Source organism: Bufo bufo, chromosome 4, assembly GCF_905171765.1.
Source record: "Bufo bufo chromosome 4, aBufBuf1.1, whole genome shotgun sequence".
NCBI classification, from domain to species: Eukaryota; Metazoa; Chordata; class Amphibia; order Anura; family Bufonidae; genus Bufo; species Bufo bufo.
In genome coordinates, this window is record NC_053392.1 from 614,305,945 (window position 1) to 614,322,383 (window position 16,439).

Consider the following 16,439-nt stretch of genomic DNA (forward strand, 5'->3'; position numbering starts at 1 on the left):
TTTACTATATATTTCTTGTCTTGCTATTGTTTCAATAAAGCTTGAACAACCCTCTATCTGCTGTTATCAAAGCTGATTGATGCATAGAGGGGGTAGAACAAAGAGGCATCCCCACTTGACATCATTCACACTTCATTATGGAAATACTGAAGCAAAGCCGTCATCTCACTGGTCAGGATTACAGAACATACTGCTTATTCTTGTAGTCAATTTTCCATCAGTTGGTGAACAGGATTTCATTAATTTAAAGGGGTTATCCGGTAATAAATATTGATGACCTATCCACAGGATTAGTCATCAATATAAGATCAGCAGGGGGTTAGACAATCCATGAGCGCCTCTTCCTAGGCCATCTGACATCACCGTACATCAGTCACATTGCAGCAACCATGCCGCAGGGGCAATATGTGTGAGTTATGGTGGGCCGATGGGTGTAGTAGTAGTTTACTCACAGTTCTGTAGAGCTCCCTGGGCCAGTGTGCAGTGAATGGAAGGATGGCACCAGTTCCTTCGGGGCACACTCTGTTGTCCAGGGACTCCCTCCAGATGGTGGTTGAGGTGCCCTTTTGGGTGCCCTGGAGGCAGGATCCCCGGTGTTCGTGACGCCAGCACCGTAAGGTGTAATTGAGGATAATGAAGAATAAGGAGAGTCAAATGCTGATGAACAAAATAGGAACTTTACTTAACCAATTGCCTTGAGGTAGTTGTAATTACAGAGAAAGTGCTTTGGTTCACAGTGATGAAGTAAGAGCTGCAATTCCTCACAACAGGTGTTCTGTCTTCATACACCTTCGCACAGTGTGCAGTCTGACATTCAGCATAAACCGTCCCTGCCTTCCAAATAAGAGTACTATTCTTTGTAGTCTAACTTGTTTATTGGTAAAACCGGAATCTTTGTGATTGGATAACAGGAGTATTTGTTGGTAAAACTACAACAATACAAATAGCATGTATAAGCATATAGCATGTAATATAACATTTGCACTAACAGTTATAACAACTCCCTGAGTAACAATACAAATAACTGAACAGCTCTGCATAACATACTGTCCCTGAAACAAAGCTAGATCTCTCACCACATATGCTTTTAAAAGGATAGTGGAGTTTGAAAAGGAGATATGCAGAAAGACAGCTCTGTCCTTAAGACTGGAGGCTTGTCTTTCCCAGGATGCTTTGCACTCCCACAATGCTTTGCACAAACCACAATGTGTCAGGACTGGAATAGTGGATCAGGTATGGAATCCTTTGGCAGGGACAAAATAATCTCAAAAATTAGCGTAGTACAAAAAAGGTCAATCCAATCGGGTAGTCGGTTCCAGTTCCAGGTCGTGGCGGGCAGCAGAAATCGTAATCGAGGAAACAGGCAAGGAGTCGGTAGCTGGGAAGTCAGATTAAACAACAGGTTCACAGGAGGGAGCTGGGTGTTCACCATAAGGTTGAATAACTCAGCAATGAGTCAAGGCTCTGACTGGCTTTAAGTACACAGTGAACCCAGGACCGCCCCCCTGGTTGCCGGGCAACCAGGAGGCTTCCTTAGTCAGAAGCCAATCATAAGGCTGAGGGCGGTGACGGAGGCTGAAGCCCTCCCCCAGCCTGAGTAGCACCTGTGGTCTGGAATGGAGCATGTGCACTACGCTTGTATCCCTGCGCACGCGGCTTGTGTACCGCGCACCCGGCGTCCGACTCGCGCAGGCGCACTGGCCACATTGACGTCAGGTGTCCTGTCAGGAGGAAGAGGAGGAGCTATCTGCGCCCGCCGCCCTCGCCTGCGAACCCGATGCGAAACGGCCCCCCTGGTTCCCTGACAGAGCCCCCCACCAAGGAGCGGCCGCCGGACGCGAACCTAGGATGGCCGATCAGGATGAGCCCTGTGGAATGCGCGGACCTTGGCGTCTGCATGAAGGTTACCTGCTGGTTCCCAGGAACGCTCCTCTGGCCCATTTCCCTTCCAGTGGACAAGGTATTCCAAGACTCCACGGCGTCTGCGGGAGTCCAAGATCCCCTGGACTTCATATTCATCATTGTTATTCACCTGAATGGGAGCGGATGGCACCGGCACTCTGCCCACAAGAGTGTTGGCACGGTAGGGTTTCAGTAGTGATACATGAAACACCGGATGGATGGTAAATGAAGTAGGCAGGTTTAGTCTCGCCGCGACGTCGTTGACCATTGAGGCGATGGTGAATGGTCCCAAATAGCGAGGGCCCAATTTCTTGGACGGGCAGGTCAGTTTAAGGTGCTGAGAAGATAACCATACCTTATCCCCACTTCTGTACTTGGGGCTCTCGATGCGTCTCCGATCGGCCTGAGTCTTTTGCTGTTGCTGGGTAGTGCGGAGCTTCCGCACTAAGGTACGTAGCAAACCCCGGAAACGACGGAGGCGCTGTGCCACTTCAGGTATGGGAATGTCCACCGGAAGGTCTGGAAGAGTCAAGGGATGGTACCCGTAATTCGCATAAAAGGGTGAGAGTCCCGTAGAGGTATGCTGCTGTTGATTGTATGCATATTCTGCCAGAGGGAGAAGGTCCACCCAGTCGTCTTGTAGGTATGACGAATAGCAGCGGAGATATTGCTCCAAGGTTTGGTTCGTCCTCTCCGTCTGGCCGTTTGACTGGGGATGATAAGCAGAGGACAGGTTGCGGGTGATGTGGAGGCAGCGGCAAAATTGGCTCCAGAAACGGGAGGTGAACTGCGAACCCCGATCAGATACAATAGAGGAGGGGAGTCCATGTAGGCGGAACACGTGCTGTAAAAACAATTTTGAGGTATGTTGGGCTGTTGGAAGGCCGGTCGTTGGAATAAAGTGGGCCATCTTGGTGCATCTATCTACTACAACCAAGATCGTAGTGTGGCCCTGTGAAGGAGGTAAGTCCACCACGAAATCCATGGCGAGGTCCCTCCAGGGCACCGTTGCTACGGGTAGAGGTTGTAGTGGGCCAACTAGCCGGGTGTGGGGTCTCTTGTGCATGGCACAGATGGTGCATGAGCCCACAAAGGAACGTACATCCGCCGCTAGGGAAGGCCACCAGAACTGCCTCTGCACGTACTCTAAGGTATTGCGTATTCCCCTGTGACCTGCGGTTGGGTGGTCGTGATGATGTTGCAGGATCGGCACCCGATGGGAAGTAGGCACGTAGATCTTTCCCTGATGGTAACGTAGACCAGGCAGGTGTGCTGCTTCTGATGGTACGGTCACGCTGGCTTGTCGGATCTCTTCGAGTAATGAATGTTGTGTAGCCAAAAAGTAGGTGCTTGGAAGGATGGTTTCTGGAGGTGAAAACACGGCATCAGTGTCGTGAAGACGGGAGAGGGTATCGGCCTTCCCGTTCTTTGATCCAGGACGATATGTTATCTGGAGGATGAAGCGGGAAAAGAAGAGGGCCCACCTGGCTTGCCGGGGCCGTAACCTCTTAGCAGTACGAAGGTATTCTAGGTTGGGGTGATCAGTATAGACAGTTACCGGGTGCTTGGCTCCCTCCAGCAGATGCCGCCACTCCTAGTTCCCTCTCGCCCACATCGTAGTTTCGTTCCGCCTTGGTTAACTTGCGGGAGTAGAACGCCACTGGGTGTAGGAGTTGTTTCTCCCCTTGTCTTTGGGAGAGAACTGCCCCGACGGCTTTCTCTGAGGCATCTGTCTCCAGGTAGAAGGGGAGAGCAGTGTCAGGCTGCGCCAGTACCGGAGCTTGTGTGAAGAGCCTTTGGAGCGTTTGGAAGGCCTTATGAGCGGCAGGGGTCCATACAAATAGAATGTTGTTCCCGGTTAGGACCGTAATAGGAGCGCATATGGCCGAGAAATTTCGGATGAAGCGACGGTAGAAATTTTCGAAACCGATGAACTGTTGGACCATTCGTCGGTTTCGTGGGATAGGCCATTCTAGGACGGCCTGAACCTTCTTGGGGTTCATTTCCACTTTTCCGGGGGATAGTATGTATCCCAAGAATTCAATAGAAGGAACCTCAAAGATGCTCTTCTCCAGCTTCCCATAGAGTCGGTGTGTCCGAAGGCGCTGGAGGACTACCTTCACATGTCTCTCATGCTGCTGGAGTGTGTGGGAAAAAATAAGGATGTCATCCAGATACACTACCACATATGGGGAGGTGGACGGGTGGATGAAGCCCTTCGCCAGGCTTTCCTCAATGTAATCCCTCAGCGCCTGGGTCTCGGGCTCAGACAAGTTGTATAACCGTCCGTACGGCAGCGGGCCCCGGGGAGTAGATCAATGGGGCAGTCATAAGGTCTGTGGGGAGATAAGGTGTCTGCCCCTGCTTTCTCAAAGACATCCGCATATTCTTCGTATTTAGCAGGTAATACCCGGGAAGATGAGGCCAGGACCAGCAGAGAGCCAGGAGCGGAGGAGATGCAGTGGGAGATGCAATAAGAGGAATGAAATGTGACACGTCCCAGGGCCCAGTCTATTTGGGGGTTGTGCTTTCTAAGCCATGGGATGCCCAATATAACAGGAAATAAAGGAGAGGGTACGATGTCCCACACGATCTCTTCACGGTGGTGGCGACCAATGGAAAGGGTAAGCGGGTGTGATTCCAAAGAGACAGGTCCGGTTTTTAATGTACTGCCGTCCACCATGTGGAGTCGGGATGGGTGTTCCTTGGGGCGCAAGGGTATTCCTAGCTGCGTGGCAAGTTTGGAATAAAAAAAACAGCTGCTTGCGCCCGAATCGATTAAGGCCGTGAGTTCATGGCCAGTTCCGTTCAGCTGCAGAGAAACACATAGAGTTAGATGTGAAGAACCGTGGTATACAGGTATGTTCAAGAACACAGCGGAACTGACAGTCCTACCTGTAGGTGGTTTGACAGGACAGTCTCTCAACATATGCCCGGATTTGGCACAGTAGAGGCAGAGATTGAGAGTCCGCCTTCTGGACCTCTCAACTGCTGAGAGTGGACCCCTGACTACTCCGACCTGCATTGGTTCGTCCGGGGTGAGGTCTCCCACTGTGGAGGATTGCCCAAGGACTGAAACGGGAAGAGGATTGGATCGCCGTGCAGGAGGAGGCAAAGCGTGCTGTCTCTCCGTCCTTCGTTCCCGGAAACGGCGGTCCAGTTGGGTAACCGTGCTCATCAGCCCTTCCAGGACCTCCGGGACCCCGATACGGGCGAGTTCATCTTTTAATTGGTCCGACAGTCCGATCCGGAACTGGTCGATAAGGGCCACTTCATTGAGTCCGGTATCTGGTGCGATCTCCCGGAACTCCGTAATGTAGTCCTCCACTGGACGCCTTCCTTGTCGCAGGGAACGGAGAGTGTCCCTAGAGGTGGAAGCACGCAGGGGGTCGTCAAAGAGTGCCTGCATGGCGGAAACAAAGGAGCCCCAAGAGGACAGCACTGGGCTATCAGTTTGCAGGAGCTGATAGGCCCAGGTCTGTGGGGGTCCCGTGAGCAGGGGGATAGCTGTCCGTACTTTGACGTAGTCCGAGGAGTAAGTGCGGGGTTTCAAGGAGAACAGTAGCTCGCAGGAAATAATAAACGAACGGCATTTCTTCCTGTCTCCAGAAAACCGTTCTGGTAGGGCTATGGCTGGTTCACTGTTCACCACTTCTAGTGAAGTGCGTGGAGCGGGAGGAGGTGAGGGTGGTAGTGCAGTGAACTGGGCCTGGCGCAGCTCCTGGGCACGCATTCTCCCTAATAGGTGTGCATGGCTGGCCTGCATGTCCTGAAGGGCTTGCGCCATCATCGTCAGCTGTTCGGACAAAGAAGGGGCACCGTCTGCAGGTCCCGCGGAGTTATTATGTCAGGACTGGAATAGTGGATCAGGTATGGAATCCTTTGGCAGGGACAAAATAATCCCAAAAATTAGCGTAGTACAAAAAAGGTCAATCCAATCGGGTAGTCGGTTCCAGTTCCAGGTCGTGGCGGGCAGCAGAAATCGTAATCGAGGAAACAGGCAAGGAGTCGGTAGCTGGGAAGTCAGATTAAACAACAGGTTCACAGGAGGGAGCTGGGTGTTCACCATAAGGTTAAATAACTCAGCAATGAGTCAAGGCTCTGACTGGCTTTAAGTACACAGTGAACCCAGGGCAACCAGGAGGCTTCCTTAGTCAGAAGCCAATCATAAGGCTGAGGGCGGTGACGGAGGCTGAAGCCCTCCCCCAGCCTGAGTAGCACCTGTGGTCTGGAATGGAGCATGTGCACTACGCTTGTATCCCTGCGCACGCGGCTTGTGTACCACGCACGCGCACCCGGCGTCCGACTCGCGCAGGCGCACTGGCCACATTGACATCAGGTGTCCTGTCAGGAGGAAGAGGAGGAGCTATCTGTGCCCGCGCCTGCGAACCCGATGCGAAACGGCCCCCCTGGTTCCCTGACACAATGCAGTAGTCTTTTTAACAAGAAAAACAAAGTGTAGTACATTTTTAACACTGCTAGATGGTGCTATAACCAATCACTACAGAAATACCAAGGCTCTGGCAGACGTGATCTGTAATGATTATTAACTCTGCTGGAGCAGAACACTTCCCGTCTGGCGTCAACAAGATGCCACTACTGAATCCTTCTTTCTTAGCAACCCATTTTGGTCAATGGTGGGATCAAGCTTCTTTAACCTCTTGGAGACACATGACATACTGGTACGTCATGATGCCCTGGTACTTAAGGACACATGACGTATCGGTACGTCATATGTATTTCCGATCACCGCCGTGCGGCAGGCGGTGATCGGTACTGGGTGCCTGCTGAAATCAATCAGCAGGCACCCTGGGTCAATGCCGAGGGGGGTCCTGTGACCACCCCCCCCGTATTGGCAATCGCTGTGGATTAACCCCTTCTATGCCGCTGACCTGGGCATAGAAGGGGTTTGTGTCGGGTGAGCACATCGAGTCCCTGCGCTGCTGTGGCGGGGACTCGATGTCTCAGAAAGCAGCCCGATGCCGTGCAGAGGCTGCCCAATGCCTTGCACGGCATCGGGAACTGCCTTCTACGGGAGCCGAGGAGATCCAGCCTCAGGCTGGGTCTCCTAGGCAACCTGTTTGTGTACTACTCACTGTAGTACATGAACAGGCAATACATTACAATACAGATGTATTGTAATGCATTGCAGAGGGGATCAGACCCCCAAAAGTGAACATCAGAAAGAAAGAAAAAAAAAGTTACAAAAATATGTTTTTAATAAAATTAATAAAGTAATTAAATTAATAAAGTAAAAAAAGAAGAAAAAACGCCCCTTTCCCCTTATTTTATAATAATAAAACAAACAAACAAAAAAAACACACATATTAGGTATCGCCGCGTTCGTAATGACCGGCTCTATAAATATATCACATGATCCACCCTGTCCGATAAATACCACAAAAAATAAAAACGGTGTAAAAAAAGCAATTTTTGTCACCTTACATCACAAAAAGTGCAACACCAAGTGATCAAAAAGGCGTATGCCCCCCAAAATAGTACTATTCTAACCGTCACCTCATCCCGCAAAAAATTAGCCTCTAACTAAGACAATCGCCCAAAAGAAAAAAAAAATATATGGCTCAGAATATGGAGACACTAAAACATAATTTTTTTTGTTTAAAAAATGCTGGTATTGTGTAAAACTTAAGTAAATGAAAAAAAGTATACATATTAGGTATCGCCGCGTCTGTAAGAACCTGCTCTATAAAAATATCACATGACCTAACCCCTCAGGTGAACACTATAATTAAAAAAAAATATTTAAACGGTGTAAAAAAAGCCATTTTTGTCACCTTACATCACAAAAAGTGCAACACCAAGTGATCAAAAAGGCGTATGCCCCCCAAAATAGTACTATTCTAACCGTCACCTCATCCCGCAAAAAATTAGCCTCTAACTAAGACAATCGCCCAAAAGAAAAAAAAAATATATGGCTCAGAATATGGAGACACTAAAACATAATTTTTTTTGTTTAAAAAATGCTGGTATTGTGTAAAACTTAAGTAAATGAAAAAAAGTATACATATTAGGTATCGCCGCGTCTGTAAGACCCTGCTCTATAAAAATATCACATGACCTAACCCCTCAGGTGAACACTATAATTAAAAAAAAATATTTAAACGGTGTAAAAAAAGCCATTTTTGTCACCTTACATCACAAAAAGTGTAATAGCATGCGATCAAAAGGTCATACGCACCCCAAAATAGTGCCAATCAAACCGTCATCTCATCCCGCAAAAATCATACCCTACCCAAGATAATCGCCCAAAAACTGAAAAAACTATGGCTCTCAGACTTCGGAGACACTAAAACATGATTTTTTTTGTTTCAAAAATGAAATCATTGTGTAAAACTTACATAAATTAAAAAAAGTAGACATATTAGGTATCGCCGCGTCCGTAATAACCTGCTCTATAAAAATATAACATGACCTAACCCCTCAGGTGAATACCGTAAAAAAATAAAAACGGTGTAAAAAAAGCCATTTTTTGTCACCTTACATCACAAAAAGTATAGCGGAAAAAAAAAATTCACACGCACCCCAAAATAGTGCCAATCAAACCGTCATCTCATCCCGAAAAAAATTAGCCCCTACACAAGACAGTCGCCCAAAAAATAATTAAAACTATGGCTTTCAGAATGTGGAGACACTAAAGAATATATATATATACAGGGTGGGCCATTTGTATGGATACACCTTAATAGAATGGTTGGTGATATTAACTTCCTGTTTGTGGCACATTGGTATATGTGAGGGGGGAAACTTTTCAAGATGGGTGGTGACTGTGGCGGCCATTTTGAAGTCGGCCATTTTGAATCCAACTTTTGTTTTTTCAATAGGAAGAGGGTCATGTGACACATCAAACCTATTGGGAATTTCACAAGAAAAACAATGGTGTGCTTGGTTTTAACGTAACTTTATTCTTTCATGAGTTATTTACAAGTTTCTGACCACTTATAAAATGTGTTCAATGTGCTGCCCATTGTGTTGGATTGTCAATGCAACCCTCTTCTTCCACTCTTCAAACACTGATAGCAACACCGCAGGAGAAATGCTAGCACAGGCTTCCAGTATCCGTAGTTTCAGGTGCTGCACATCTCGTATCTTCACAGCATAGACAATTGCCTTCAGATGACCCCAAAGATAAAAGTCTAAGGGCGTCAGATCGGAAGACCTTGGGGGCCATTCAACTGGCCCATGACGACCAATCCACTTTCCAGGAAACATCTAGGAATGCTCGGACCTGACACCCATAATGTGGTGGTGCACCATCTTGCTGGAAAAACTCAGGGAACGTGCCAGCTTCAGTGCATAAAGAGGGAAACACATCATCATGTAGCAATTTCACATATCCAATGGCCTTGAGGTTTCCATTGATGAAGAATGGCCCCACTATCTTTGTACCCCATATACCACACCATACCATCAATTTTTTTGTTCCAACTGTCTTGGAGGGATCTATCCAATGTGGGTTAGTGTCAGACCAATAGCGGTGGTTTTGTTTGTTAACTTCACCATTCACATAAAAGTTTGCCTCATCACTGAACAAAATCTTCTGCGTAAACTGAGGGTCCTGTTCCAATTTTTGTTTTGCCCATTCTGCAAATTCAGTGCGGCGATCTGGGTCATCCTCGTTGAGATGTTGCAGTAGCTGGAGTTTGTAAGGGTGCCATTTGTGAGTAGCTAATATCCGCCAAAGGGATGTTCGACTAATGCCACTCTCCAGTGACATGCGGCGAGTGCTACGCTGTGGGCTCTTGCTGAATGAAGCTAGGACAGCCTCTGATGTTTCTTCATTAGAGACAGATTTCATGCGTCCACATTTTGGCAAATCCAACACTGAACCAGTTTCACAAAACTTAGCAAGCAGTTTGCTAACTGTAGCATCGGAGATGGGTGGTCTCGAAGGGTGTCTTGCATTGAAATCTGCTGCAATGACCCGGTTACTGCGTTCACCAGACATCAACACAATTTCTATCCGCTCATCACGTGTTAACCTCGGCAACATGTCAATGGCTGTAAACAAAGAGAAACTTGTAAATAACTAATGAAAGAATAAAGTTACGTTAAAACCAAGCACACCATTGTTTTTCGTGTGAAATTCCCAATAAGTTTGATGTGTCACATGACCCTCTTCCTATTGAAAAAACAAAAGTTGGATTCAAAATGGCCGACTTCAAAATGGCTGCCATAGTCATCACCCATCTTGAAAAGTTTCCCCCCTCACATATACTAATGTGCCACAAACAGGAAGTTAATATCACCAACCATTCCCATTTTATTAAGGTGTATCCATATAAATGGCCCACCCTGTATTTCCTAGCAGTGTCCCTAGCGCCTGCTGACGTCTCTCCCTGCACTAAGTACACTGGAAAATGGCAGAATCCAAGATGGCTGAGGCTATTTATAGGGCTGTGACCTCAAAGGGCTGACTGGCTGCTGATTGGTTGCATGCATGGCATTATGGGTAATCCCGCGCTCCCAGAGTTGCTTGCTCCATATCCTCACACGTGCAGCAGCCATTTTAGGAAAAAATGCTTTTTGTTACCATGAAGCTTGAGGAAATTCGGATTCGGTGCAAATCGAATAAAACCTGAAATTCGGATCGAATTCCACTTCGTCAGCTTCGATTCACTCATCTCTAGTCATAATATAAGACAACATCCCCCCCCCCCCCAAAAAAAAAAAAAAAGAAGCATACTAAAGCTAATTCAAGAACACTTTTTCCATGTAATGAAAGGTGAGAAAATGCTGTATAGAAAGTGTAAAAAGCTTTCACCACCACGCGTCATATAAAGAAATTGCTCTTTCCTCACAGCCATCCCAGTGGGAGCCAAAATGTAATCAGCCATTGCAGAGTACAGATAATTTGGCAAGTTGTTCACCAGCCAGTTCTGAATATTAAATCCAGGCAGGCCATTGAGAGGAAAACTTTTTAATTGATCCTCTTTTGTGGCATATCCCGTTCTCTAAGCGTATCAGGTGATTAACCTTACGTTTAGCTCCAGGAGAGGAGGTGCAGTAGGTACTAGCCAGGGAGATGCATTTTTCTAGTTTGATATAGGATTTTAGCAAGAATATTTTTATTTTTGATAGACGGTAAAAGAGAGATGTCTCAGTCTGATAAAACTGATAAGAAAACCTTTACTGATGTAATAGGGATCATTTTTCACTGCCAATCTGTCATATCTTTGAAGTTTTCTAAACTTCACGTAATTTCATGTCCTGAGTTACAAGCCACTACAATGGAACGGACAAATTCTAGGATCCAGTATGCCTATGAATGTGTTTTATTTTGTGAATTGTTCACGTAATTCTTATGAAGATACTAATTTTCAAATTCTGACTCTTCAAATGGCATAAATGGATTGTGAGATGTCTCATACCCAATTCAAAGAACAGAAATGTATGAAAGAAAGCATTTTGGTGTCCATGATGAAGGCTCTTTCTTTTTTTGGTTGGAGAGGCTCACGATGTTCAGTTGAGTTTTCCTCTGCAAGGATTATCTCATTTTCTTCCTATGGGATAATACCGTAATCTTGTAATCTATTCAGAGGAATTTTTCCATATTGTTCATTATAGTTCCAGATTTTAATTCTGTCTCTTAAAATTACCTAATTGGTTTGTGAAATTCCTTATATTCAATGCACTGAACAGATTATATGAAAGAAAGTTTTAGGGCTTCCATTATGAAGGTTCCTTCCTTTTAGTTGGAGAAACGTACATTGTGGAATTGAGTTTTCCTCTTCAGTGATTATCCTGTTCTGTTCTTATAGGATGATGATTTTATAACAGCGATCATTCCATATTTTTTATTATATTTCCAGTTTTTAGATATAATGTATATCTTGTGGTCAGGTTTCTTAAAGTATATATAAAAGTAAATGTCCTTATAACTGGTAAAATTATACAAACCGGATTCCAAAAAAGTTGGGACACTATACAAATCGTGAATAAAAACTGAATGCAATGATGTGGAGGTGCCAAACTTCTAATATTTTATTCAGAATAGGACATAAATCACGGAACAAAAGCTTAAACTGAGAAAATGTACCATTTTAAGGGAAAAATATGTTGAATCAGAATTTCATGGTGTCAACAAATCCCCAAAAAGTTGGGACAAGGCCATTTTCAACACTGTGTGGCATCTCCCCTTCTTCTTACAACACTCAACAGACGTCTGGGGACCGAGGAGACCAGTTTCTCAAGTTTAGAAATAGGAATGCTCTTCCATTCTTGTCTAATACAGGCCTCTAACTGTTCAATTGTCTTGGGCCTTCTTTGTTGCACCTTCCTCTTTATGATGCGCCAAATGTTCTCTATAGGTGAAAGATCTGGACTGCAGACTGGCCATTTCAGTACCCGGATCCTTCTCCTACGCAGCCATGATGTTGTGATTGATGCAGAATGTGGTCTGGCATTATCTTGTTGAAAAATGCAGGGTCTTCCCTGAAAGAGATGACGTCTGGATGGGAGCATATGTTGTTCTAGAACCTGAATATATTTTTCTGCATTGATTGTGCCTTTCCAGACATGCAAGCTGCCCATGCCACATGCACTCATGCAACCCCATACCATCAGAGATGCAGGCTTCTGAACTGAGCGTTGATAACAACTTGGGTTGTCCTTGTCCTCTTTGGTCCGGATGACATGGCGTCCCAGATTTCCAAAAAGAACTTCGAATCGTGACTCGTCTGACCACAGAACAGTCTTCCATTTTGCCACACTCCATTTTAAATGATCCCTGGCCCAGTGAAAACGCCTGAGCTTGTGGATCTTGCTTAGAAATGGCTTCTTCTTTGCACTGTAGAGTTTCAGCTGGCAACGGTGGATGGCACGGTGGATTGTGTTCACTGACAATGGTTTCTGGAAGTATTCCTGAGCCCATTCTGTGATTTCCTTTACAGTAGCATTCCTGTTTGTGGTGCAGTGTCGTTTAAGGGCCCGGAGATCACGGGCATCCAGTATGGTTTTACGGCCTTGACCCTTACGCACAGAGATTGTTCCAGATTCTCTGAATCTTCGGATGATGTTTTGCACAGTTGATGATGATAGATGCAAAGTCTTTGCAATTTTTCGCTGGGTAACACCTTTCTGATATTGCTCCACTATCTTTCTGCGCAACATTGTGGGAATTGGTGATCCTCTACCCATCTTTGCTTCTGAGAGACACTGCCACTCTGAGAAGCTCTTTTTATACCCAATCATGTTGCCAATTGACCTAATTAGTGTTAATTGGTCTTCCAGCTCTTCGTTATGCTCAAATTTACTTTTTCCAGCCTCTTATTGCTACTTGTCCCAACTTTTTGGGGATTTGTTGACACCGTGAAAATTGGAATCAACGTATTTTCCCTTTAAAATGATAAATTTACTCTGATTAAACGTTTAATCTTTCATCTACGTTCTATTACAAATAAAATATTGACATTTGCCATCTCCACATCATTGCATTCAGTTTTTATTCACAATTTGTTTAGTGTCCCAACTTTTTTGGAATCCGGTTTGTAGTAATTGTGGTGAGAGGCCAATTATAACAGAGAACTGACTAGACAGATATATACATAGGAGGAAAGGGTCCATACAGGTGCTAAGGACTTGCCGTTTGTCTAATAGGATACTTGCAGAATAACAGAATAAAGTGGTCTTAAAGGGCTTCTGTCACCCCCCAAAACTCATTTTTTAAAATTTTTGGGCATATTAAAATCCTTATTGTATGACTATTCCCTATATAGGGCTCTTACCTTGTTATGTAGCTTTGTTTCATAAAAAATCGAGCTTTTAAAATAGGCAAATGTCTTCACTACCAGTCTATGAGTTGACCCCAAAGATAAAAGTCTAAGGGGGTCAGATTGGGAGACCTTGGGGGCCATTCAACTGGCCCACGACGACTAATCCACTTTCCAGGAAACTGTTCATCTAGGAATGCTCAGACCTGACACCCATAATGTGGTGGTGGGTGCACCATCTTACTGGAAAAACTCAGGGAACGTGCAAGCTTCAGTGCTTAAAGAGGGAAACACATCATCATGTAGCAATTTCGCATATCCAGTGACCCCCTTAGACTTTTATCTTTGGGGTCATCTGAAGGTAATTGTCTATGCTGTGAAGATACGAGATGTGCAGCACCTGAAACTACGGATACTGGAAGCCTGTGCTAGCATTTCTCCTGCGGTGTTGCTATCAGTGTGTGTGAAGAGTGGGAGAAGAGGGTTGCATTGACAATCCAACACAATGGGCAGCACATTGAACACATTTTATAAGTGGTCAGAAACTTGTAAATAACTCATGAAAGAATAAAGTTACATTAAAACCAAGCACACCATTGTTTTTCTTGTGAAATTCCCAATAAGTTTGATGTGTCACATGACCCTCTTCCTATTGAAAAAACAAAAGTTGGATTCAAAATGGCCACCATGGTCACCACCCATCTTGAAAAGTTTCCCCCCTCACATATACTAATGTGCCACAAACAGGAATTTAATATCACCAACCATTCCCATTTTATTAAGGTGTATCCATATAAATGTCCCACCCTGTACATTATCCTGTGTTATTACATTTCCGATTTACTTGGCTTCCTGATCACCTTAAATGATTAATACAAAATCATTTGCTTTGGGAAAATAAGAAAATTTTGTTTAATTTTCTAGGTGAAGACGGGTTGAGCAGCTCCCATGGATACCTAAATTTATCTTCCTACCATGAAGTAGAAGATAACAATACCACACAAGCTAATTCAATAACTCCTAATGTATCTGCAGTCTTTGAAAGCGAAGATTTATCCTCCAACACCACTGGTATCAAGAAAAGTTTGTGTAATAAATCACTGATTGGCAAAACAAGAACTAAACAGAAATGTGGGAAACATTTAAAAAAAAAATCTAATCTTTTTTTGCATAAAAGAAATCACAAATCATTTTCATGCTCTGAATGTGGGAAATCTTTTACCAGGAAATGCATTCTAGTTGGACATCAGAGAACTCACACAGGAGAGAAGCCTTATTCATGTTCAGAATGCAGAAAATCTTTTACCAGAAAATTAATTCTAGTTGGACATCAGAGAACTCACACAGGAGAGGAGCCATTTTCATGTTCAGAATGTGGCAAATGTTTTACCGATCAATCAAATTTTATTCGGCATCAGAGAACTCACACTGGGGAGAAGCCATTTCCATGTCCTGAATGTGGGAAGTGTTTTAGTCAGAAATCATGTCTTGTTACACATCAGAGAACTCACACAGGGGAGAAGCCATTTATGTGTCCTGAATGTGGGAAGTATTTTGGTGATAAAAGAATTCTTATACAACATCTTAAAAGTCACACAGGGGAGAAGCTATTTTCATGTTCAGAATGTGGGAAATGTTTTAACGTTCAATCAAATTTTATTCGGCATCAGAGAACTCACACTGGAGTAAAGCCATTTCCATGTCCTGAATGTGGGAAGTGTTTTAGTCAGAAATCGCACCTTTATAGACATCAGAGAACTCACACTGGGGAGAAGCCATTTCCATGTCCTGAATGTGGAAAGTATTTTAGTCAGAAATCATATCTTGCGGACCATCTAAGAATCCACTTAGGGGAGAAGCCATTTTCATGTTCAGAATGTGGGAAGAGTTTTAGTACAAAATTGTGTCTTGGTAGACATCAGAAAACTCACACAGGTGAGAAGCCATTTCCATGTCCTGAATGTGGGAAGTGTTTTTATGTGAAATCAAGGCTTGTAGAACATCAAAGAAGTCACACAGGGGAGAAGCCATTTTCATGTTCAGAATGTGGGAAGAGTTTTAGTACAAAATGGCGTCTTGCTACACATCAGAAAACTCACACAGGTGAGAAGCCATTTATGTGTCCTGAATGTGGGAAGTGTTTTTGTGTGAAATCAAGGCTTGTAGAACATCAAAGAATTCACACAGGGGAGAAGCCATTTTCATGTTCACAGTGTGAAAAATGTTTTAGTCAGAAAACAAATTTTCTGATCCATCTAAGAAATCACTTAGGGGAGAAGCCATTTTCATGCTTAGAATGTGGGAAATGTTTTATTCTGAAATCGCACCTTTATAGACATCAGAAAACTCACACTGGGGAGAAGCCATTTCCATGTCCTGAATGTGGGAAGTGTTTTAGTCAGAAATCAGATCTTGTGGGCCATCTAAGAATCCACTTAGGGGAGAAGCCATTTTCATGTTTAGAATGTGGGAAATGTTTTACTAGTCAGCCAAATTTTATTCGGCATCAGAGAACTCACACTGGTGAGAAGCCATTTCCATGTCCTGAATGTGGAAAGTGTTTTAGTCAGAAATCAAATCTTGTTACACATCAGAGAACTCACACAGGGGAGAAGCCATTTATATGTCCAGAATGTGGGAAGTATTTTGGTGATAAAACAGTTCTTAGACGACATCTTAGAATTCACACAGGGGAGAATCCATTTTCATGTTCAGAATGTGGGAAGAGTTTTAGTACAAAATTGTGTCTTGTTAGACATCAGAAAACTCACACAGGTGAGAAGCCATTCATGTGTCCTTAATTTGGGA

General features: G+C 44.5%; 2 protein-coding genes across 2 annotated transcripts in view; one reads left to right on the forward strand and one right to left on the reverse strand.

Annotated features, from left to right (window-relative positions):
- Nucleotides 1-16,439, reverse strand: part of LOC120999669 (zinc finger protein 436-like) — a 1,002,518-nt gene that overhangs the window by 267,462 nt on the left and 718,617 nt on the right. The gene's annotated exons all lie outside the window — the stretch shown is intronic.
- The window catches only part of LOC120999704 (zinc finger protein 501-like), a 368,655-nt gene that overhangs the window by 87,566 nt on the left and 264,650 nt on the right, over nucleotides 1-16,439 (forward strand). The gene's annotated exons all lie outside the window — the stretch shown is intronic.